Source organism: Zootoca vivipara, chromosome Z (assembly GCF_963506605.1).
Source record: "Zootoca vivipara chromosome Z, rZooViv1.1, whole genome shotgun sequence".
Taxonomy (NCBI): domain Eukaryota; kingdom Metazoa; phylum Chordata; class Lepidosauria; order Squamata; family Lacertidae; genus Zootoca; species Zootoca vivipara.
Window position 1 is genome coordinate 12,773,655 of NC_083294.1, and position 24,106 is coordinate 12,797,760.

Consider the following 24,106-nt stretch of genomic DNA (forward strand, 5'->3'; position numbering starts at 1 on the left):
CAGAATGAGACTATTGGACCACCTAGTTCAGTATTATCTGCACTGACTTGCAGCAGCTCTACAGGGTTTCACAGAGGAGTCTGTCTTAATCCTACCCAAAAGTGTTGGGTACTGAACCTTGAACCTTCTGCATCCAAAGCTGATGTTCTATGGTCCTTCCCATCACCAGAAACACCAACACCTAGTGTGAGCTGGAAAGCTTTGAATTCAAATCTCATTTCAGTTGCTCAGGCAAGTAATACTTTCTTCCTTTGCTAAAATGATTGCAGTATTTAAAATCTGTCATACGTTTTATGTATTCAAAATAATTATGCTATTATTTTTAATGCTGCAAGCCACCTTACTTAATAATTTATTTATTTATTTCACAAAAATTATATACCACTTGACTGTAAAACAAACAAACCCTTCATCAGTTACAAAAGAACAGCTAAAACATCTATTTAAAACAGTTAAAAATAATTAAAATCAGTGATAAACTGCTGTGTCATCTGGGTTTGTCAGGCCAAGGCGCTACTCAGAAGAGACCAAAACCAAGTTGGAGAGTGCCCCCCCATTCCATTTACAATTTAAAAAAGGAAAATCAGGTGTAAATGGTTAGAACACACAGAAGATAGAAGGGATAACTGATCAGGAAAGTGCTAGTACAAGAGTTCTGTGTTTCTCCAAAAATAAGACACAACTTATATTTATTTTTCCTATAAAAAAACACCACTATGGCTTATTTTCAGGGGATGTCTTTTTATTATTAAGTATGGTACAGTTTAACAAGGTTAAACTGACTATAACTATGTCTTATTTTCGGGGTATGGTTTATATTCCTTGAATGCTTAAAAATCCTGCTATGGCTACGTCTTATTTTTGGAGAAACAGGGTACTTAGCACTGCTTATTCTAAAGAGATTCTCCACATTTATTCTCTAATCTACACGATAATCTAGAAGAGAGAGAGAGAGAAAGAAGAGAAGAGGGGAGGAGAGATGCAGCTGTTGTGTTTTGCTGCCAGCCAGTGAAGGCGGTAACCACTTCCTATTGATGCTGAGGATTTCCCGAGATTTATCCACACATCCATCCCTCCTGCTTCATGTGGCTTACTCATAAGGAACAGCTGCTCTGGCAAGGGTCAGAATCAACATGCAACTTCCTTGCTTAAATGTAAATCAATGTATTAGAACGCAAAGGGGGAAGTCAAAACCTTCCCCCCTTAAAACAATCCAGATCCTAGATTGGGTTTGTGTGCGTTTTCTTGCAACCCTGGCTTCCTGCCATCAGCGCTCCCTTCGAGGAAACAGTTACACCCTCTATACAACTGGAGAAAAGGAAGAGAGCTGAAAGGGAAAATGTTTTAGACAGGTTTCCCAGGGTAAGAAGACATCCGAAAGTCCCTTGAGTGTGACCGATATTGTTTCCATCATAAGAATATCTCAGAAACACACACACACTCCAGATGGCAAAAAAACAAAACCGAAAACAAAACAGTTTCCTTCTCCACTGTTCAAAATTCACACAAGAAAATTCCTCCACTCTCTTAGCAAAGACATTAGTCTTAGCAAATTTTACAGAGCAGACAGAGCTCAAGCAGCACAGGACATACTTTGCAAACACAGGATCCCAAGTTCCACACCCAGCATCTTCAGGCAGAGCTGAGAAAGAAACATATCCACACACATGAAATCCTGGAGAAATGATTACAGGTAGGTAGCCGTGTTGGTCTGAGTCGAAGCAAAATAAAAACAATTCCTTCAGTAGCACCTTAAAGACCAACTAAGTTTATATTTTGGTATGAGCTTTCGTGTGCATGCACATTTCTGGTGCTACTGAAGGAATTTTTTTTTATTTTGGAGAAATGATGCCAGCCAATGTTGACAATTCTGGGGTACATGGACCTATGGTCTGATGTAGCATAAGGTAATATAAGCCCTCCACTGGCGCCAACTCCAGGGCTCCTTGGGGACAACCTACAATTTTTTGTTGTCCCCCCTGCTGCTGCCCAGCTTGCGCCCCCCCCAGCGCATCACCGCCTTACCTTTGGCACTCAGACGCTCTAGTGGCAACTGAGCCTAGGTCTGCACCTCTGCCGCAAGGCCTCTAATAGGGCCATGACATCATGTCACTGCGACGTCTTCACAATGCAGTGTGGCATGTGCACAAGGGCACTCAAGTCAGCACCACTGGAGCCCTCTGTTCCTCACTGGCAACAGATTCAATTTGAAACTGTTATTTACCATAGCTTGAGTAGGCTTGCATTTAGGCCACTTGCCTGGTCACCTGTGACACTTTATGCATTTGCCTTCTATAAGGTGGTGCCCTCCAGGTGTTTTGTTTCCAGGCATGAGTCTATCTTCCTTGTCTGATGGGGTTCAGGAGGAAGGCACTCCTCTTTTACAATGAAAACCTTGGTGGGAGTTTCCCATATAGGGAGGCTCCCTCTTCACCAGCAATAACCTTCACAGTCTTCCTGTGCTTTCCCCCACTTACTACACTGATAACTAGATGGGAAAAGGACTTTGGGAAAATTCTATGAACAACAATGGACAAGCTGGAATGTGTGCAGAGGAGGGCAACCAAGATGATCAAGGAAACCAAGGTTTATGTCTGGAACGGTTGAAGGAGCTGGGTATGTTTAGTCTGGAAAAGAGGAGATTGAGAGGAGATGTGATCACCATCATCAAATACTGTATATCAAGGGCTGTCACATGGAAAATGGAACAAGCTTAATTTCTCCTGCTCTGGAGGGTAGGACCCAAACCAATGGATTCAAGTCATAAGAAAGGAGATTCTAACTAAACATCAGGAAGAGCTTTCTGACAGTAATAGGTGTTCAACAGTTCAATGGTCTCCCTTGGGGACTCTTCTTCCTTGGAGGTTTTTAAGCAGAGGTTGTATGGTCATCTGTCATTGATGCTTTTTAGTTGAGATTCCTGCAATGCAGAGGGTTGGACTCGTTGACCCCCAGTGTCCTTTCTAACTCTACAATTCTATGATCCTATAACTACAGTTCCCTGCTTGGAGTTGGACAGGACACCCACCCACACCCTATTACGCTGAGTCCAGTGCAACTGCAAGGATCCTGCCAGTTCCCTCCAGCTTCAGCTTATAATACTAGAAATCAAGATCACCCAATGAAACTGAATAGGGGAAGATTCATGGCTACTGAAATAAATACTTTCACACAGCACATAGCTAAACTATGAAACTCACTCCCACAAGATGCGACAGCCAGAAATTTGGATGGCTTTAAAAGTGGATTAGATCATGGAGGAAGAAGGCTACGGTATCAATGTCTACTAGCCATGATGGCTATGTTCTAAATTGAATACAAGTTGCTGGAAATCACAAGTGGGAAGAAAGCTCTTGAAATCAGGTCCTGCTTGTGGGCTTCCCCTTGAGGCACCCAGTTGGCCACTGTGAGACCAAGATGCTGGGCTAAAGGGTCCATTAGCCTGACCCTGACAACTTCTCTTATGCTATGTTCTTATGGACTTTTGGCCTGATGCAGTAGGACTCTTCTTACGTTCTTAACCTGTCTTGCGAAGAAGCCTGTCCAATATCACTTAATGCCTCATTGGGCAACAGCTCAAAAGCCTGACAATGACTCCAAGGGACTCCTGCAAGGCTGCTTGAAGCATAGTTTTGGTGACCATTGGTCGTATTTTTAACAGAAAACACATCCATCACCCATGACATGTACATACAAAAATGTTTGCTAATCAAGCTGTGCCCTTTCAGCTCAGGATGGAAAATCCACAGCCTCTTGCTGAACCACTGACCGCCTTTGGCAACACAAGCTCCCAGAATGTCCACAGATGCAGATGGCTAAAAGGATTGAGCAAGGATGGCTTGGCCCAAAACTCAATCTCTTCCGCAGTCTGGGTATCCAAGTCGAGACACAGCACACAAAGGACTCCTTGTAAAACCCAGACCCACTCACAATGCAGCCACAGTTTCACAGAGTTATCAGGACAAACATTATGACATTAAATGACATCTGTTGAATCAACTGAAATGACAAGAGAGGCATTATTATTATTATTATTATTATTATTATTATTATTATAAAAAGAACAGCCTCACAACTCGCCATGGAGAGAGTGCTCCAAGTGTTGTGACACGAGAGTCAAGCTGTGGCACAAAAGCATCCTCAATGCCACTCAGAGACGACACTGAAAAGTTGCCTTCACAAACACTACCAGTCCTGAACCAGACAGCCACCAGCAGCCTGGTGCCCTCCAGATGTTTGGGACAACAACTCCCATCAGCCTCAGGTGACACAGCCATGCTGAAGAGCACCAGTTTGGCAGACCAACCAGTCCTCACGTCTTGCCCTGCACATCTGTGTGCTGTGATGAGGAAGAGACATTGATTCCCAAATGATGCACCAAGGGAAGCTAGTGCATCATGAGAAATGCATTCCCATTATACAGGGATATGGAACTCATGGCCCTGCAGATGACAATGAACTCCCCTCTCATTAGCCCCAGTCAGTAAGGCTGATGGTAAGGGATGGTGAGAGGTGGAATCTAACAATAGCTGGAAGGCCACAGTTTCCCCATTCCTGCCTTTTTATTTTATTTTAGTAACAACTCCTGAGCTCAAAGGATGCATTATTCCATGCTCTGACCTCATTCACTCCCTAAACAAACCTTTTGATGCAAGCTTATCAAGGGTGGAACCCTGACCTTCAGGCTCTTTTTCTCCAGGAGATTAGTCTGGGGATGTGGAGCAGGAGAAAGAATTGCCCTCATTGGTATATAAGCAAGCAGAAACACTTAAGTAAAAGAAGCCCATTATGGCAGTATCAATTTGACCCAATGATGTTGTGTTTCTAGCTCAGAAGCCCTCTAGGGAAACCTAAATCCCCATCAGAAAACAACTGCTAAAGCGGGTGTGCTATGGTCCATGGGGTCACAAAGAGTCGGACACAACTAAACGACTAAACAACAACAACAAAGCGGGCTCGGCCCCTTTAAATGAAGATCCTCCTCCCACTGAAGGAGGAGCCAGCACCTAAGACAGCTACATTCAGCTTCACTGAATGTCCATTAGTTCTGCTGGGGAGAGGGAGAGGCGGAGAGGGAGAGGGAGAAGCTTTTCCCTATCCACTGTCTCCAGGCAATTCATAATTTTTATAAATTTTTATCATGGCACCTCTTACTCTCCTTTTCTCTAAATCTGCAAGTCCCAAACACTGCAACCTTTCTTCACAGCGGTGTCACTTGTTTGTTTCGGATGCCCTCTTCTGAACTTCTTGTTCCAGCTCTTTCTATAATACCCTTTTTTTGAGGTGAGCCCAGTGTTTGAAAATCAGATGTATAAGCTAGGCACCAAATGGCTCCTTGAATCAGGGTTACAGTCACCAAAACGAAATGCCTAGTTGTCATTTTGGGGCCAGATAGCTCGAAAGTCGTATTTTTCAATATGACTTTTTGATTCCTGAAATTCATTCAAAGGGTGCAGATAAAATATAACCTATAGAGGCTTCTCCAGGATAGCAGTCAGAGGACATTCCCAGCCCTGCCTGGAGATGCCAGGGAGTGAACCTGGATGCTCTACCATTGAGTTACAGCTCTTTGCAAAGTCATACTCAAATTACTCATCAAGGCTTTTATGCACATGTACAGAACTTAAGACGTTTGTTGGCTTCAGATGGGAGGGAGTGGGGTCTGCAACAGCTGCCAGTTTGTGGGATTAAAATAAGGGTCCAATAAGGTTGCCTCAGCTTCCCACTGAGGCTGCCAAAGGCATCCCAGGCTGCTGCTTTCCCCAAACATCTTAGCTAGAGGCACACCCTTCACTCACCAAAGGTGTCAGCTTTCCAAGAGATTCCTCAGCTGCTCAAGGGTTGCATTCAAGGGAACGCTCTGGATTTAACTGGTTCAACACATCTGTAAAGCTGAATGCTTTAGATTCCTCCATATTTTTCCAGTTAAGCACAAGCACTGATGATTGAGCAGAGGTTTGTTTTACTGTATTTCATTGCTTTGATGGTGTAGTCAGCCATCCATTGTCACTGTTCACTATTTCCTTAGTGGTGCAAAGCTGCAGGAGGGCTCCAGGCAAGCAAAGTGTACTGTCCCTCTCAGACAAAAATATGAGTTTCTCTTAAAGGCAGGGGCTAACTACGTACCATAGCATTTCAACAACACACTTGTGGTCAGAGATGCATGTACTCCCTGCTGTAAAGAACAAAGTAATTTTTATTTATCTATTTTATTTTTTGCTGCTGGTAGTATAAATGATACAAATTCATTTCGTCTACATACATGTAATCTCTTTTGCTTCTCTCAGTCATTAAAGGAGAACAAGGAATTAAAAGGGCACTGAAGGGCCTTCAATTTAAAAAAAAAGCAATTTAAGTGCAGAATCTTATCCTTGTTTGTGGGTGTTTTTATTATCAAGGGCTTGGGGATGTTGTACGGGAAGTGATTCATAAATGAAATGAATGAATGAATGAATGAATAAATAAAATCTTTAGCTACCTTGGAAACCAGGTGGAAAACATATCATATTACATACCTAGCGTTATTCAACTGTGGGTCCCCAGATGTGGGTGGACTACAACTCCCACCATTCTTGAACACTGGGCTAAGCTGGCTGTGGATGATGGGAGTTGTAATTCACCCAGAACTGGGGACATCATATGCCATCACCCTGCTTGCCCCACACCAATCTAGTCTTAAGCACGTTGCTCCACTTGAGCAGCAAACTCCTTCACAAACACTCTGCCAAGAATGGCAGCCTAATGCAAGTCAAAGAAAGAGAGAACGAGAATGATGTCATGCTCTGCTCCAGTTTAGACAGATGAGTACATTGCTAAATCAACTTGTTTACAATGGTCTAATTGCCCCTGCACTGGCAAGGAAGCGTAGCCCTGAGGGACAATTATCACCCACGCCACCGCCCTTTTTGAGCTGTCTCCCAAACTTCTCTCCTGGGAGAAAAAAATACTGAGTAGAGAAAGCATGCAAATATGTGTCTATTATTGTGCTTTAGAAGCTTCCCTGCCTCCGCCCATTTCAATTAACAGCAGGAACAGTTAAACTGGTAGCCTGAGGGCCAGAGCCAGTCTTGGAAGCAGTTTTATTTACTACCCACCACCCACGGTTGATGGCATTACTAAATCTTACTCAAGGTGCAGTTAAAAGGGGATGAACCACTTGAACTAGTCAGAATAAACAAATAAAAATCAGATAATGGATCAGGGTAAGGAAGACCTATTTTATTTAAAGCATGTTTAGTTCATTCCTCTAGCTGCCTAGCAAAAATAAAAAGGGGGGGGGAGGTCCTAAAGCAGTTTACAAATGTCAGTGATAAAACAGTCCTTGCCCCCAGGTTTAGAATCTAAAAGACATGACACAAAAGGAAAAGCGACTGGGAGGGGAAATCCCAGACACAGAATTGACACTAGCATAGTTCTTCCTGTATGATCATATGAAGTTCCTACATTACTCTGAAGCATGAGGAGAATCCTGGAATGCTACTGATAGCTGGGACAGAACAGCCAGCCAGTTGACTCATATTCAAGGAGCAGGGACCAGATCAAGACCCATCCATCCCTACCTTTCAGACCCAAGAGAGTGGTGTGCGTCTTCCCAAAAGGTGACAGGAATGCCAGGCCAGAACTGATTGGTAAAATGCCTACAATGTCTTCCACCTATTCAGATCAAATGATCTGTCCTCAACACGGTTTATTTCCAAAGCACTCCTTGTAAACACAAAGTGCTGATCTGTTTCCTGGTTTCCATTCCTGACAGCTTTATTTTAAGATTGCAGAATGTTTCCAAACAATTCTTTTTCTAAGTCAAACTGATGAGTTTCCAAACAAAATCACTTAACACAATCCGGCTGCTCTAAGAATGTTTGTTTGTCTCACTGGAAGCTCAACAGTTGGGTGGTTTCTAAACATGTATGGAATTTGGTTGCTGTGGAAGAATCTGAACTCTCCTCCTTTCCCGCAATCCCCCCCCCAACCAAATTCCAGGAATTCTTCAGGACTTCAAGACTAAGATTTTTGGTGGTGTTTCCAAAATAAGAGGAGCAAGGGAGAAGAGGCTCCTTCTATGCAAATTGGGAGATCAGACTTCTGGGACAACAATTAGAGGTAAAAGGGTGTGTGGGTCTCTAAAACGTAAGAATGTAAGAAGAGCCCTGCTGGATCAGGCCAACGGTCCTTCTAGTACAGTATCCTGTTCTCACAGTGGCCAACCAGATGCCTGCAGGAAAAAACACAAGGAGGACCCCAGCATAAGACCCTCTTCTCTCCTGTGGTTTCTAGCAACTGGTATTAAGAAGAATTACTGTCTACACACCCACGCACACACCCTTCACAGTTAGCTGGACATTTTTTATTATGCGCCGCACATTTGGAAACAAGGAACAAATTAAACATTGCCCCTCAAGTTTCAGTTTCTCATCTGTAAAAAGAAGTCTGATGAGCCCAACTTCTAGGAAGGCCAGGCTGTTAGTACTTTCTGCCCCACTTTCCCAATTATTTAGAGGGTGCTGTTAACTGCGTGGCGCCAAGCAACTCCGTGTGCCTGGGCACTAAGTCCCTGAACATTCAGGCCAAGTCATTTCAAGTCTCTCCACAGGTATCCCCCAGCTACTGGAAGTTACCATCACAGATGAATAATTCATCTTACAGCTGCTTCTAATGTCAGACAACTGGCAATGCAGACTCTGAACCATGCATTTTTCAGAGAGGTGGAAAATAAGACCCGCTAAAACATGCAATAGCTAGTGGTACTTATGTAATCTCTCTCTAAAAAAGAAAAAGAAAAGAACCCTGGTTTCTGAGGTCAATTAAACTTGCATACGTTTGGGGACATCTTGGGATCAAAGCTGTTAAACGACAATGGTTCAAGATGCAGTGTCAGGTGAGGTGATCTGGTACTTAAGTGTTCTTGACATGTCTCCACTGCAGGCCCACAAAACCCATCCCTCACCCATTCACTCTTCTGAACCAAGGAAGAGAAACTCTGGGAGGCCAAACTTTAATTTCTAAGTCCTCGTGGCTACAAAGCTCTGTTTCGAAATATAACGGCTATAAATAAATGAACAGTATAGTTTTGCAAATGTCCACAAAAATGACTGCTTCTCAGACGTATCTATCTATAGAATGTATTTGTGGCAAATCAGCAGCTTGAAAGGGAAGGCGAAACCATTGCAGAATAACTTCCTGTTCTGGTCCCTTGAAGGCAATTCTTACTCACTATGGGTGACAAGCATGAATTAGGGGTGCTCAATAGAGGAAGTTGCCTGATAAAGAGCCAGCCCCTCAGTCTATCTACCGTAGCTCAGTATTGTCTACAATGACTGGTTGCAGCTCTCCACGTTTCAGGCAAGGAGTCTTTTCCAGCCAAACCTGGAGGGGTTGAACCTGGGACATTTTGCATGCAAAACAGTTTCTCTACCACTGCGCAATGGCCTTTCCCTGAAAAGTAAAGTAAAAGTCTAGTCCTTGAGGTTCTGAATATAGGGCTGAATTAAATAAGAACACAGGTTCATCTAACACAATATTGTCTGCACTGGCTGGCAGCAGCTCCCCAGGGTTTCAGGCAAGGAGTCTTTCCCAGCCCTACCTAGAGATGCCAATGGGGACCGAACCTGAGGCTGCCTGTAGGACATAATATTCAAATGGAAGACTGGGAAAAACTATGGAAAGTAAATTTAAAATTTACCAATTGTATATTATTAGGAGAGAATTACATGAAGATGATGTATTGATGGTATGTTACAGGCATCCCGAAACTTCGGCCCTCCAGATGTTTTGGACTACAATTCCCAACTTCCCCGACCACTGGTCCTGTTAGCTAGGGGTCATGGGAGTTGTAGGCCAAAACATCTGGATTCCCAACTTCCCCGACCACTGGTCCTGTTAGCTAGGGATCATGGGAGTTGTAGCCCAAAACATCTGGAGGACCGCAGTCTGGGGGTGCCTGGTATATTACATCTGCTAAAATGGCAAAAATGTATAGAACAGGCTCCAATAAGTGTTGGAAGTGTAAAGAAAAAGAAGGCACATTCTTTCATATGTGGTGGATTTTTAAAATAATTAAAACATACTGGGAAAAGATTTATAATGAATTAAATTTTTTTTTAAAAAAAGATAACTATTGTTAAAAGACCAGAAGCTTTTTTATTAGGCATTTCAGGTCAAGATATGCCAAAAGAGAAGAAAAAACTGTTCATGTACGCTACAACAGCGGCTAAGATGGAGAAGCGATGAAATACCAACCAAAGAACAATGGCAAGAAAAACTGGTGGAATATGCTGAAACGGCAAAGCTAACTGAAAGACTCCAAGACAAAGACAATAGAGATTTTAAAGAAGATTGGGAACCATTTATGCTGTATTTACAGAATCAATGTAACTCTTTAGCAGGGTTTGAGTAAACACTTACAATTAATAATATAAACATAGAAGCTATAAAGATGAGGTTAAAATGATAAGAATATAACAACATTCAATTTAAGAATATAATATTGAAGTATAGTATTGTAAGCAGACAAGTTTATATGTAAAAAAAACCAGAAGGGGAAGTTGAGGGAAGTCATGGGGGGATTCAATTTGTTATTATTTTATGATGTGATTGTGATAAAAGAATAATAATGTAAATTTCAACAAAAATTATTTTTCAAAAAAAAAAAGACCCTGAGGCTACCTGCATACAAGGCAGATGTTCACACAGCTAAGGCCCTTTCCCTAACGAAGCTGACTAGCAATGCATCCTAGATAAGTTTCTCCCTCCACATCTGGGAAGGGGAGGGCACCCCAACTCAAGTGAGCTATCAGTTCCAGTTCTGCTTATGCATTCACCCACCCCAAGCACACCAAGAACACTGCAATCCTTATCTTAGGAAGGGGACCATGTGGATAGAAGCCAAAAGCTCCTTCTTAGAAGAATAAAGGTCTACCCAGACCAAACCCTCTATTCCCCATGACAGTACAGCACTCTGAAAACAAAAGGTCACGCTCACAATGTCTCCACCTGCTAGGATCATGAGCAACAATTCCGATCATCCCTGGTCCAGTGACATTTTGCACCAAGAAAGACAAGTGCTAGAGCTGTATCAGCCCTATGATCTAAGGCAGGAGGAGCAATAAGAATTGTAAGGCACAATAGACACTAGATGTGCTTTGGGAACAAAGGGGGGGGGGCTGCCCCTTGTGGTCTTGAACACATCAACCCCACCAAAGCTCCTTCACAGCTGAGTATAGCCAATCCAAAACATGTCTGGAAGACCCTATGTTCCACTTCTTAATGCCAACCTGCACAGCTTATCAAAGCAGTAGCACAAATTAAACGAAGATATGAATATGCAAATCAAGGGAAGATAAGAATATTCAAATGCAGCCACAGCTAGTCATATATTTTCAACACAGTTGTCATCTGTAAGACAAACTGCTTGGGCCCTCGCCTGCCCAATCCCCAATAAAATAAAAATATCTTTTGGGAAATAAATTGCAGTACAAAAGCTGGGGGGAGAGTGGAGGGCAGGAGGCAAAATGGCTTCCTATTTATTTCAGCATTTCAAGGCATTTGAACCCCTGCGTATCAGTGTCAAGTTTCCAAGCAACTAACAAACTCCACAAGGAATGGCCATGACATCTGGGGCTTTTGAGTTTAGAAAGGCGTGTTATGAGGAATGAGAAAATGGATACAGAAAAGATTTCATCCCTCTCTTATAATACTAGGACTCAAGGACCATCCAATGACACTGAATGCAGGAAGATTCAGGAGAGATAAAATGCATCTAGCTAGTGAGAATATGAAGCTGGACTAGATGGGCCACTGCCCTGATCCAGCAAGCTGTTCTTATGTGGCATTTACAAAAAGTTTAAAATGCACAAAAACAAAATTGCAGAGGTAGCAACCAGGACAGTGACTTCAGAAGATCAGAAAGTAAGCCTGCTGGAAGAAATGAGCCTTGCCTAGCCCTTCAAACTGTGAGCAAAAAGACATAACTGGATGGATCTATCCTGAAAGGGATTCTCATGTTTTAGGCACCACTACAGAAGAGGCCCTGTTTCCTATGCTCCACCTGCTGTGCATCTTAATGGCCACAGTTCCACTGAGCAAAACCTCCATCTTAAGACATAGGCAGGTTTATGGCTATATGGACTATCACCAATTTAAGGTGCCAACAGCTGGTGTATAAAGCTCTGAATGGCTCAGGACCAACTCATGCCGTGACATCGGTAGGGGGTGGCACTCCCAAGAGAAGCAGTTCACCATGCGGTGATGTAGGGGCAGGGCCTTCACTGTAGCAGCACCCCAACTGTGGAACTTCCACCACATAAGACTGCTCCACTCCATATTAATATTTCACTGCCATGTGAAGGCGTATTTTTCCATTCAGTCTTTTGAGATGATAAGTAGGAAGAAAAGGCTGTATGACTGCCAGTTTTTAAAGAATTATGCAATACACTGTCATTTGATTTTCTTTTCAGTTGTGTTTATGTGCTGTTGAATTTTATATGAGTGTTTGCACACCACCCTGATTTATATACATGAAAGGTAGTCTAGAAATGAAAGGCCATAAACTAAGTAAATTGGGAGAAAACAATCATTTCACAACACTATTCAAGGCACAACACGTTGATATTTTACAGCTTGGACACAGTTCAGGCTCCCTACTCATCCACAAAAGCTCACTGGATGTCCTTGGGCAAGCCCTTGTCTCATGTTCACACATGCAGGCCTCACCATCAGATGCAGGGCATGTGTCAGTGTGCCATCACAGGTCGAACGCCACAGTGAGAACCTCCGCATCACCTGAATGCATTCCATGGCGTCCCACTGGCACACTGAGTTGCAACTCATCAAGGAAGAGGAAACAGAAGGAGAAGAGGAGGTGGAGACAGAAAGTGAGCAAGTCTAAAGGGAAGATGAGAAGAAAGAGAAAGCTAGTGAAGAAGAAAGCAGTATTTCAAAATAAAACAGAAGTCGAGTCAGGGTGAGGAACCCTTTTCTGTTGAGACCTGCATGCCCTCAGACTGCATGCCACCCCTTTTTCTTTTTCAGCTACTCCTTTTCTCTCTCACTCCCCTCTTCCTGCTATTGGAGGAATAGGTTGCTCTTTGAGAGAGGTCGAAACTGAGCTTTTGCTGCTTCCATCATCCCACCTGATTCAGGTTCCCTCCCTCCAGACTCTTTTTCCTGCCCAGGCTCCCCCCCCCACGAACCTCCCCATCAATGTTTACAGGTGAAGGGGACAACTCACCTGTCAATCACCTGACATCATTATGATTGCCCCCCCCCCACAACCACCCTTGTCAAAAGTACTTTGTGCACTGTAGTGCTTCCCAAAGCACTTAACAGCTGGTTGGTTATCAGACACTTGCGAACTGCAGCATAAGGAGCTTTACTGGCCTCATGCTAAGCAAACCTCCAAGTTCAGGGCTGGCAATGTTACTTTCTGCAGGGATCACCTTCCCCATGGGCTGTAGGGTGCCCACTCCTGATCTAAATGAGCCCCTGAATACAGGTGAAACTCGGAAAATTAGAATATCGTCGAAAAGTGCATTTATTTCAGTAATGCAACTTAAAAGGTGAAACCAATATATGAGATAGAGGCATGGCATGCAAAGCAAGAGATGTCAAGCCTTTATTTGTTGTAACTGTAATTATTTGTCGTTACGTGGGTCAATTATAAATGGAATGGAATGAATGAAATGTAATAGCGATGTTTATTTTTGTATTATTGTAACTATTTGTTTTATTACTGTGGAATTTCCAAAAGAAAGCATTTGCAAAAATTAAAATAAAAATAAAAAAAGAATAAGTTACATTACTGAAATAAATGCACTTTCAACGATATTCTAATTTTCCGAGTTTCACCTATATATCCTGAATGGCTGACATTATTTAGGACACAGCGGAGTAGCATTTAATAATGCAGCAAGGAGTTCAACCAAAAAAAACATTACCTGTTCTACTTGGGAATAAGAAAAGGCACGGACAGCGACTTCCGGTTCGGACCGCGGAGCGCTAGCTGGTTGAAACGGGAGCTCCGTAACTCCCGACTTTCTAGCTGGAAGAGAGGGGGGTGTCGTGCGGCTAAACAACCCCCCCGAATAAGGCTGGGAAGGCGATTCCCTCCCGAAACGTCGGCGGAGTAGCATTTAATAATGCAGCAAGGAGTTCAACCAAAAAAAAACATTACCTGTTCTACCTGGGAATAAGAAAAGGCACGGACTAAGTAGTTCATGTACTGGTAGAAGGCTTGCATGTGTTGTGCAACAGAGCCACTGGCTTCTACTGGTTCTTAGGGGAGGGGAGGCTGCAAAGCTTCCAAGTGCACACACAATGCATGGGCTCTTTTGGAAGAAAGAGTGGGGTAAAAATTTAACTGATCCAGCACTCTCCTATATGGACAGCAAATTCCAAATACAGTATGAGTTCACGTTTCCCATTTCTCTCTGAGATTCTGGAAATAATTATTGACCCCAATTGCAGAATGAACAAGAAAGGGCATCACCCCACACTACCTATACCTTGAGGTAAAAGGATACAAAAGGATTATAACCTAAGAAGGCAATTCCTACACTACCGGTACATCCCTCATGGCCCATCTCCAGAGGAGGTTGCCTGATTTAACTCTGCATGAGTTATAGTGCTCTAAGGCAGCTTCCTTTCAATCAGCAGCTACACAGAGCAGCAATGCATGCAGAAACGGGACAGGTGGGCTTCTCTAAAGACAGGTAAGGAGAACCTGTGGCCCTTCAGATACTGCCGGACTGCAACACTGAGAAAGCTCTATAAAGACTCATCAACTGTTTTGTCCAAGCCTGCAAGGGGTTTGGACTCACCATCAGCTTGATAAAGACCAACATCCTGGGTCAGGACATCGCCAGCACTCCATGCATCAGCTTAGTGACAACACGCTTGAGATGATGGAAAATGTTGTCTACCTGGGTTCCACCATAACCAGCAACCTTTCCATCGATGCTGAGATGGACAAGCAAATTGGCAAGGCAATGACTTGCCTCTCCAAAAGGGTATGGGAGAATGTGATGCTAACAACCAATACAAAGATGAAGGTCTACCAACCTTGCATGCTGAGCACACTGTTCTATGGAAGTGAGTCATGGGCAACTTGCCAGGAGTGATGCCTCAATGCCTTCCATATGTGCTGCATCAGGAAGATTTTGGCCATCACATGGCACGTCTCAAACAAAGATGTGCTCTCCCAAGCCCACATTCCTAGCATGTTCACACTTCTGTCTCAGCGAGGTCTAGGCTGACTTGGTCATGTACATAGAATGAAAGATCACAGGACCCCCAAGGATGTGCTCTCCAAGGAGCATGCTTCAGGCACTAGGCCTGTTGGCAGACCAATTCTGCATTACAAAGATGCCCACAAACGTTATAGGAAGGCTGGCAACATTAATCCTGCCATATGGGAATCTCTTGCAGACGATTACAGTGCTGGGAGACAGACAGTCAGGTCATGTATTCACAGCAGTGACCAAAGGAGAAATGACTGGGAGGAGCGCAGAAAGAAAAAACACTATGGTGCACCTGTAGCAAAACCAGATGCCTTCATCTGCCACACCTGCAACAAAACTTGGCTCTCCTGTAACAATCTCTACAACCACAGCAGGAGCTGTAACTCTCCAACAGTTTCACTTTACTCCCAAAGGCAAACTCTTACATTGTCTCCCAAGACGGACGGAGCAAAACAATAAGAAGACAAACAACATCCATTATTTCAGACCACTGGCCAACATGAGCAAGGCTGATAGTAGCTAGAGTCCAGCAATATCTGGAGGGCCACAATTTCCTCACACCTTGCTCTAAAAGTAAGCTTTTTTTAGCGTAAGAATGAAAATTGTCTCTAAATATTATTATTTTTTAAATCAAGCTTCACTTTTCAGAAGCTTGGAAAGCAGTGAGCTAGGCGGAAGGTTATGAGCCTGAACCTAGTGGGTAAAAGGCAAAGGTAAAGGTACCCCTGACCATTAGGTCTATTGATTTCCCCTTGAGCTTTTTTGGGGGGGAGACAGAACTGGTTTCTAAATACAGAGTACATTCCTCAGGCTATTTTAATGCAATTCAGACCACACACATGTACAGAAAACACACTTCAGAAAACTACAAGAGATTTACAAGGACGAAACAACCCATGGAAGGCACTAAAGAAACTCCTGAGACCTTTCAATGCAATCAATTGTTCATGACCATTGGACACAATGGATTGTTTGGGGTGTGTCCTTTTCTACGGATTTCAATTGTCACAAGCTTTGAATAGTTTTCGGGAAACACAGAATATGAATGGATAAATAAAGGAACCAGGGCTGAAGATAGTTGCAGAGCCATTAATGAATGAAATTAGTTCACAATTATGCTCCCCACGCAGTTGCAATTCTTTAATGACCTGCATCTCTCTGAAAAAGCCATACCCTGCAGGCAATACCCTACTACAACCCTTTGTAAGTGAAGATCATTCAGATTCAGGGCAGTCCAACTTTTCATACCAAGTGGGCTGCAAGAGTACTTCAACACAGAACATGTGGGCCACACACTGCCCAGTTGTGTGCACAGGGGCTGGGGAGTGAGTCCAAAATCTGATGCCTCACCCTGTTCTCAGGTTGCCTTCCCAAAGTCAGCTATACAAGGTGCCAGGCTTTGGGAAGGAGGCACAAGGCTATGGCAGGGACCGAGAGTCATCCTCCCTCCTTCACAAAGCACAGTGCCTCGCTCACCCAGCTTTAGGAAGGCAGCATGAGGTTGTGGGGGGCGTCAAATAATGCTGAGGGCCACCAAAAAAGGCCTTGAGGGCTGCATGCGGTCCTCAGATTGTGCATTCTGGTTCACAGTAAACAGAACTGCCTTGCTTGATCAGACCAAAGAGGTGTCTACTCCAGAGAAGCTAAAGGTGGAGGCGGCAGTCCACTAGTAGCTCAAAAGCTCCACCCAGATGACCTGCAGAATGATTGTGGGGTGGCCAAGAACAGTCAAGCCAATGTTGTGCATGCCAAATGCAAGGAGAGCTGGGAATGGTAGTTTTCCTAGGGCTACTGACCCACACTGGTGGCACTGGGAAACTCTGAAAATCTCAGAAATTGGTTCAAAAGAACTGAGATAGTTTCCAAACTTCAGGGTGGAGTGTCAAGTTTTTGTCTGAGCACTGCTAGGGAGTTTGTTCTCCTCCAGACTGAATGCAGCTTAAGTACCTAGAGGAGTCTTTTGGTTAGCAGTGAGCTACATTACTTGTCCCCAGAAAGAATGTAAATTGGTGTATTGCCAAATGTTGTTCAAATTGGTGACTTATGGCCAAAACAAAAACTATGTGACTGTTGTTGGCCAACCTGTGGCCATCCAGATTTTGCTGGGCCATAACACGCATCATCTCTGGCTACTGGCCATGCTGGCAAGGACTGACAGGAGTTGGGTGTTCACAACATCTGGTACATTGTGTGTTCCCCATTCCCACTCTATGGTTCAAAGCACTGCAAAGCAGATTAGTTGTCTTAAGGAAATCAACAGCATGCTCACATAATAATGCAAGAAAAGTCCTGATGGCCCATTTAGTCCTGCGTTCTGTTCTGAAAGTGGTCAACCAAATGCCCTAGGAGCAGGTGTGGAATACCTCTGGCCTTCCAGATGTTGCTGAAACTCCCTTCATCTCTAGCCACTGGCCGCACTTGCTACCGGTAGGTGTGATGGTAATTGTAGTTCAGCAACATTTGGAAGTTTATCAGTTCCCCACTCCTGCCTCCAAGGGAAAGCCACAAGCAGGACCTGAGTACATTAGCACTCTTACCACATGTGATTCTCAGCAACTGGTGCTCTGAGGTACACTGCCTCCAACAAAATTAAAAAAAAATTCATTCCAGTAGCACCTTAGAGACCAACAAAGTTTGTCATTGATATGAGCTTTTGTGTGCATGCGCACTTCTTCAGATACACTGAAACCAGACCCTTATATATAGTGAGAGGGTGGGGAGGGGTATTACTCAGAAGGGTGGTGGGAATGGGTGATTGGCTGATAGGTGTGGTAAACCTGTGGACGACTGTTAACGACTGCAAATGATAGCTTTATCATGTATAATGAGGTAAGAATCCAATGTCTCTATTCAGACCAAACAAAATAAAAAATTCCTTCCAGTAGCACCTTAGAGACCGACTCAGTTTGGTCTCTAATAGATACCTGAAGAAGTGTGCATGCACATGAAAGCTCATACCAATGACAAACTTAGTTGGTCTCTAAGGTGCTACTGGAAGGAATTCCCCCCCCCCGACTACGTCAGACCAACACGGCTACCTACCTGTAACTAGATCTATTCAAACCAGGTCTCTCCATGGTTTTAAGTTTGGTAATAAGTTGCAATTCAGCAACTTCTCTTTCAAGTCTATTTCTGAAATTCTTTTGTAATAAGACGGCTAATTTGAGATCTTGTATAGAATGTCCTGGGAGATTTCTCTGGTTTCTCTGTCTTGTGATTCCTGGTGTCAGATTTATGTCAAGATATCCTCCAACAGTGGAGGCAATAGCCTTTTTCTCCATGAATATGCCTATTCCTCTTTTAAAGCCCTCCGAGCTGGTGGCCATCACTGCCTCGTGTAGGACCAAATCCCACATGAAGAACTAACCATTGCCTTTCTGCCATCGGAAGAGTCTGGCAGCAACAACTACATTGGAAAAAGCAAATTATGGGTTTAGGATACATGGGGGAGAAGAATCTCTCACCAAAAAGGGCAGCCGGGTTGCACCAACAGATATTTTAAGCCAGATTTTGAGCCCCTATTCTCTTTGATGGTGAGTCCAAAGGAATTGTCCACACCCATAAAATAAATTTAGAAATTCTTTCCAAATTCAGCTTTTTGGTTAAGTCACAAGCCAGCTGCCTCGCATTCCAGCAGACTCCAGCTGTCTCCCTCCCCATCCCAATAACACAAAACACACATTCCCTTCTTACACCCGAACAGGCATCCACGTGTTACCTTAATGAGTCCGTTGGCTACTTTGCTTATTTTAGCAATACTGTTTTTTAGATTATAACCACAGTATTTTCAACACTATTTTCAATTGCCCCCACTATAAGAGGCAATCTGCCCCTGAACACCAGTTGCTGGGAATCACAAGTAAGGAAAGTGCTGTTCCACTCAGGTCCTGCTTTTAGGCTTCCCATCATGGGCCTCTTGTTGGCCACTGTGAGAACAGGCTGCTGGACTAGACAAGCCTTTGGTCTGATCCAGGAGCCAGACTCTTCTGATGTCGAAGCCGGCTCTCCCTCACCACAAATCAGCTCTTAATATTTACCGGATGCAAAAGCTATGCACTGCACCCACGGTGTACATTTCATACATACAGCTTGTTGCCATGCGGTGAGCAGTAAGATGCACTTGCACCAGCTTGAGAGCAGAAATCAGCTGATCACAGTGTTAGTGCAAGCCTGCCAGTTATTTCCAGTATCGAGTGCCAGACACATCCTCTTTTTCAGGGGTGAAATTACTACCCGGGCAGATTTTTAAATTTTTGGAAAATGTCTGCCTCTGTGTTTTCTCTTCCTACAATTAGTTAAAGTGGTGGGAATGAGGAAGGTCCCAAGATGGACCTAGTGTGCTGGGTGTGGAACTTGTTGCCTCCCCACCTGGCCCACCAAGGGCTATGAGGATGTACCAGCCCTTCTAGAACTTGAGTAGATGGCTATGTGTGGGAGAGTTGGGAGCACGGACCAGTGGGAGAAGAAACATCATTTTTCTTTAGGGTGGGGGAAGAGGGTTATTTACTACTACAGTATAGGGGTGGGGAGAGAATTGGCTTTTTTCTTTCTGTTTGGGGCCATCAGGATTCGCTCCCAAATTGCCACTTCCCTTGATTTCTACAGAAGCGGGGGAGGGGGGGGAGAGGGAGAATGGATGTTCTTGCCAAAGAAAGCTTTGTTTATCTTTATGAAGACGCATTATGCTTAAGTCTGCCCCCCCCCAATCTTTTCATGATAGGAGATTTCATTCGTCTCTCTTTGGAAAGGGAAAGAAAGTATAATTTTTATCTGAAAATCATTCCCTTTTTTAAAACAAAATTAAAAAATTCATTCCAGTAGCATCTTGGGAGACCAACTAAGTTTGTCACTGGTATGAGCTTTCGTGTGCATGCACACTTCTTCAGATACTTTTTAAAGGGAGAGGCAGTATGCACTTGGGCTAGTATTGTTCTGACACATTATGTTGTTAAAATCTAAATTGGGCTCAGTCTGAAAACCTCAAAGTGATGTTAGCCTAAGCTCCCTCACTACAACAGTGTGGTTAAGAGATGAGATTTTGCCCAGAGTCTCTGAATGCAATATCTCATGGGACTCCTACAACCAATAAAAAAATTTCTGGGGAGTGTGTTTACTTCAAACAGTAGTATACGGTGCTGAAATATGAACATCCTTTGGAAATTGGCAAATGTGTCCTCTTTTTTGCTATTCAAAATATGACAACCCTACCATATTGCTTGCATTAACTGGCAGTGGGTCTCCAGGATAAGTGTCTTTCCCAGCCTTACCTGACGATGCCAGGGATGGAATATGGGACGCTCTACCACTGAGCTACTGCCCTTCTGAAGTCTCTACATTAGAAGCAGCTGAGACATTTAATCACTCCCAGTGTGAACAGTCATCAGAATTACCCACCCTTGAAGGTGGTTGCCTATTGACAAAAACACAGGAGGGGAAGCTGCTTCAATGCTTTAAAAAGTAAGCCTGTTGGAAAGAGAAACAGAGGGAACCTCCCATTTTAATTTAGAAGAAGCATGCCTCAACTATCAAAAGTTTGCGAAATACTCCTATAGACAAAGCAAGCTTGCGTAAGATCAACCACTGTGGATTAATTAACCTTAAGATGATGCACATGCTGCAACCCTATATATGCCTGCTTGGGAGTACACATCCTATCAAATTCAACAAGGCTTGCTTTTAAATAAGCATGCATAGAACTAGTCTCATAACCACCTGTTACTTTCAACAGAGCAATGTTAGAAATTCAAATATTATAAGCTAGGCACCAAATGGCTCATTAAATCAGGGTTACAGTCACCAAAATGAAATGCCTAGTTGCCATTTTGGGGCCAGCCAGTTCAAAAGTCGTATTTTTCAATATGACTTTTTGGTTACTGAAGTTCATTTGGATTGTGCAGATAAAATATAACCCATAGAATTCTACAGGATGTGTTACTAGTGTGTGAACACAGTCAAGATCCAAGGATCATGCACCTTCAGATGGTGATGTCAGACGCCATCCTGCTGCCCTTCACTTGGTCATCTTCACTGGTCGCAAGCAGCTAATAGCCAGGTGCGAAATGAGCCTAGCAAATTCCAAATGTCACAGCAGAGGTGGGGAACCTCAGGCCCAGGAGCCAAATGCAGCCCTTCTGGTCTCTCTTTCTGGCCCTTGGAATACTCCCCAGGCCATGCACCCTCTCCAAGGCCACACCCCTCACTGGCCCTCCTTCACACCTGAGTGTTATTTCTTGGCTGGAATGTGCCCTTGAACTTTGATAATACTTCTTGATTGTATGGTCAGCAGCTCGAACCCGTGCGATTGGGTGAGCTCCTGTTGCTCTGTCCCATCTCCTGCCAACCTAGCATTTGAAAGCATACCAGCACCAGTATATAAATAGGTACCACTGTGGCGTGAAGGTAAACAGTGTTTCCGTGTGCTCTGACTTCCATCACGGTGTTCTGTTTCACCAGAAGCATATAGTCATGCTGGCCACATGACCCGGAAAGCTGTCCGTGGACAAATGCTGGCTCCCTAGGCCTGAAAGCGGAGAGGAGTGTCACACCCCATAGTTGAATTTGACTGAACTTAACCATCCAGGAGTCCTTTACCTTTACCATACCTACTTCTTGAAAAAGGTTCCAAAGCCCCTGGTTTCTAGGCAGTTTTTCAAATAAGCTTGCAAAAGTTGCTAGTTGTTCAAGATATAGTACCTGGGCTTATTATTTGCAGCCAGGAAGAGAAAGAACAGCCAGGTCTAGCAGTCCTGTAACGGCAGGCTGACATGACATATTGTTTCTCCAATTAACCTGCTGGGACAGCCAGTTAATCTTTCACCAGAGGTTCACAGTGCTCCACAGTGCTGCTGGGATCCTTGCCTCCCAAGAGCATCAGGCAAACCCGTGTCCTTCCTTTACCCCTGGGTTGGGGAATCCTTTTCAGTCCACATTCCTTCATAGGCAACTTTTTGGGAGCAAGATGCCACTAGTAGGAGGGCAACAGATGTAATTCTGACAATGGCACAGTGGGCTTCATCAAAGCTGTACAAAAGCCAGAGCCTTCTATACTCCCTTTCCATGCCTGTCTCCATTCTCTACCCAGACAAATAGGTAGCTACGGCACCTATTAAGGATACATCCTAGCCAAGCAAAAGTACTCAAGGAGGGCATGGAGGAAGCCTGAGAGGGGAATGACAGCCTGGGAAGAGAGCTAAGGACTGGACAAAGGACTGTATTTGATCCTGGCTAATGCTTTGCCCCCTAACTGAATGAGTGGGAGATCCCCTGAAAAGTATTGCCCTAGGTTGCTTTATCTACAGTTGCTTTATCCATTACACACACACACACAAATTAAAGGTAAAGGACCCCTTAAAGGATGGTTAAGTCCAGTCAAATTTGATTATGGGGTATGGCACTCATCTCTACTTTCAGGCCAAGTGAGTCAGTGTTTGTCTGTAGACAGCTTTCCAGGTCAACTGCCCAGCATGACTAAACAGCTCTGGCACACAGAACACCATGACGAGTGCCAGAGCACACGGAAAGGCCATTTACTTTCCTGCCACAGTGGTACCTATTTATCTATTTGCACTGGTATGCTTTCAAACTGCTAGGTTGGCAGGAGCTGGGACAAAGCAACGGGAGCTCACCACTGTTGGGCAGATTTGAACTGCTGACGTTAAGATCTGCAAGCTCAAGAGGCTCAAGAGCTCCATCCTTGTCCTTCTGTCACAGTATTCTGCTCCAAGCATTCAGGAGATATTACTCAGCAATTAATCAGTATCTGGGGAACAATTTGACCTCTGACACAATGGGATGCTCAGTTGTTTTAGACAGTTACTTGGTACAGGAGACACGATTTGCACAGTGCATAGTACTTGAAATCAGCTGCTGGGAAAACCAAGTCACTTTTTATTCCCAAGGGGTTCCTCCAAAACCTTATCACAGGAAGACAGATTCAGATGATGCACAGAGCTCAGAAGTCAGGACAAAAAGCATTTAAAAATCATCAGACCCAGAAATCTCCCTACTGTATGCCTTTCAAGCAAGTAGGGACAGACAGGTCTGAACAGTGCCTGTTTGGTGAGGAAAGGGTGGTGGCACGACACCACAACTGTTACTGTACATTCCCCCAAGGAAGATATCCAGAGAGTCCTTACACCACAGAACACAATACAACATTGATTTCTCTCTGCTAATTAAATGCTACATAATGAAACCAAATAAATTCACTGCTTGATTTGCAAAACACTAATTGAATCTTTAAATATAACACCTCTGGTACACCGAAAAGCAGCTGTAAACAGCTACAGCTTAAAATCAGAGGAGACGCTTTAGGAGAGTCTGAAGTGCCACTAGGCATCCCAGTTAAATGCTTCCCAGTTCACTGCTTCAAGCAGAGGAATGTCTTCCTAACCTCTCTCTTTTCAAGACTGGGGAGGGGGAGATCCCAGCCAGATCCAGCATTCTGGAGAACAAAGAAGAGGGAAGGAATATTAAGAGAATATCTTCCACTCTTTCCACTAAAGAGGGCATTTAGAATTTAAAAACCAGTCATTATGCATAAAACTATGCCACTCATTAACAGCCTTGTTTTCAGTTAATAAACGTGCAAAAATACAACTTTCAAAACAGTGGATATTAGTTTTCAGAAATAATATGAAAGACTTGAGAAACTCATTTCTAGTGCACCCCTCTCAACACATGTAAAAAAGCAAGACAAATATATAAACAAGTAGAAAATTTCTTTCAAGTGCCATTTGGAGTTTCCCTCACAAGAGGCCTCAACTCATACCTCTCTGTTCAAACTTCAATCGCAATGCAATTCAGCAGGAAAACCCCACCCCCCTTTCAATGGGTGCTGGGACAGGCATTTCCCCACCTACACCACAATATCA

The 24,106-nt window shown here is 43.8% G+C and overlaps 1 protein-coding gene across 10 annotated transcripts in view; it reads right to left on the reverse strand.

Annotated features, from left to right (window-relative positions):
• Nucleotides 1-24,106, reverse strand: part of RAPGEF1 (Rap guanine nucleotide exchange factor 1) — a 104,689-nt gene that overhangs the window by 77,046 nt on the left and 3,537 nt on the right. Inside the window, exons 1-2 of one of the 10 annotated variants that reach the window (XM_060270337.1) lie at nucleotides 14,168-18,033; nucleotides 12,709-13,931 (exon numbers count right to left, since the gene is read on the reverse strand). The exons of 8 other annotated variants lie outside the window; for them this stretch is intronic. The gene's annotated coding sequence lies outside the window, so the exon portion shown is untranslated. Of the gene's footprint in view, nucleotides 1-12,708; nucleotides 13,932-14,167; nucleotides 18,034-24,106 lie in introns of those variants that run through there. One more of the 10 variants, XM_060270338.1, reaches the window with a different exon arrangement.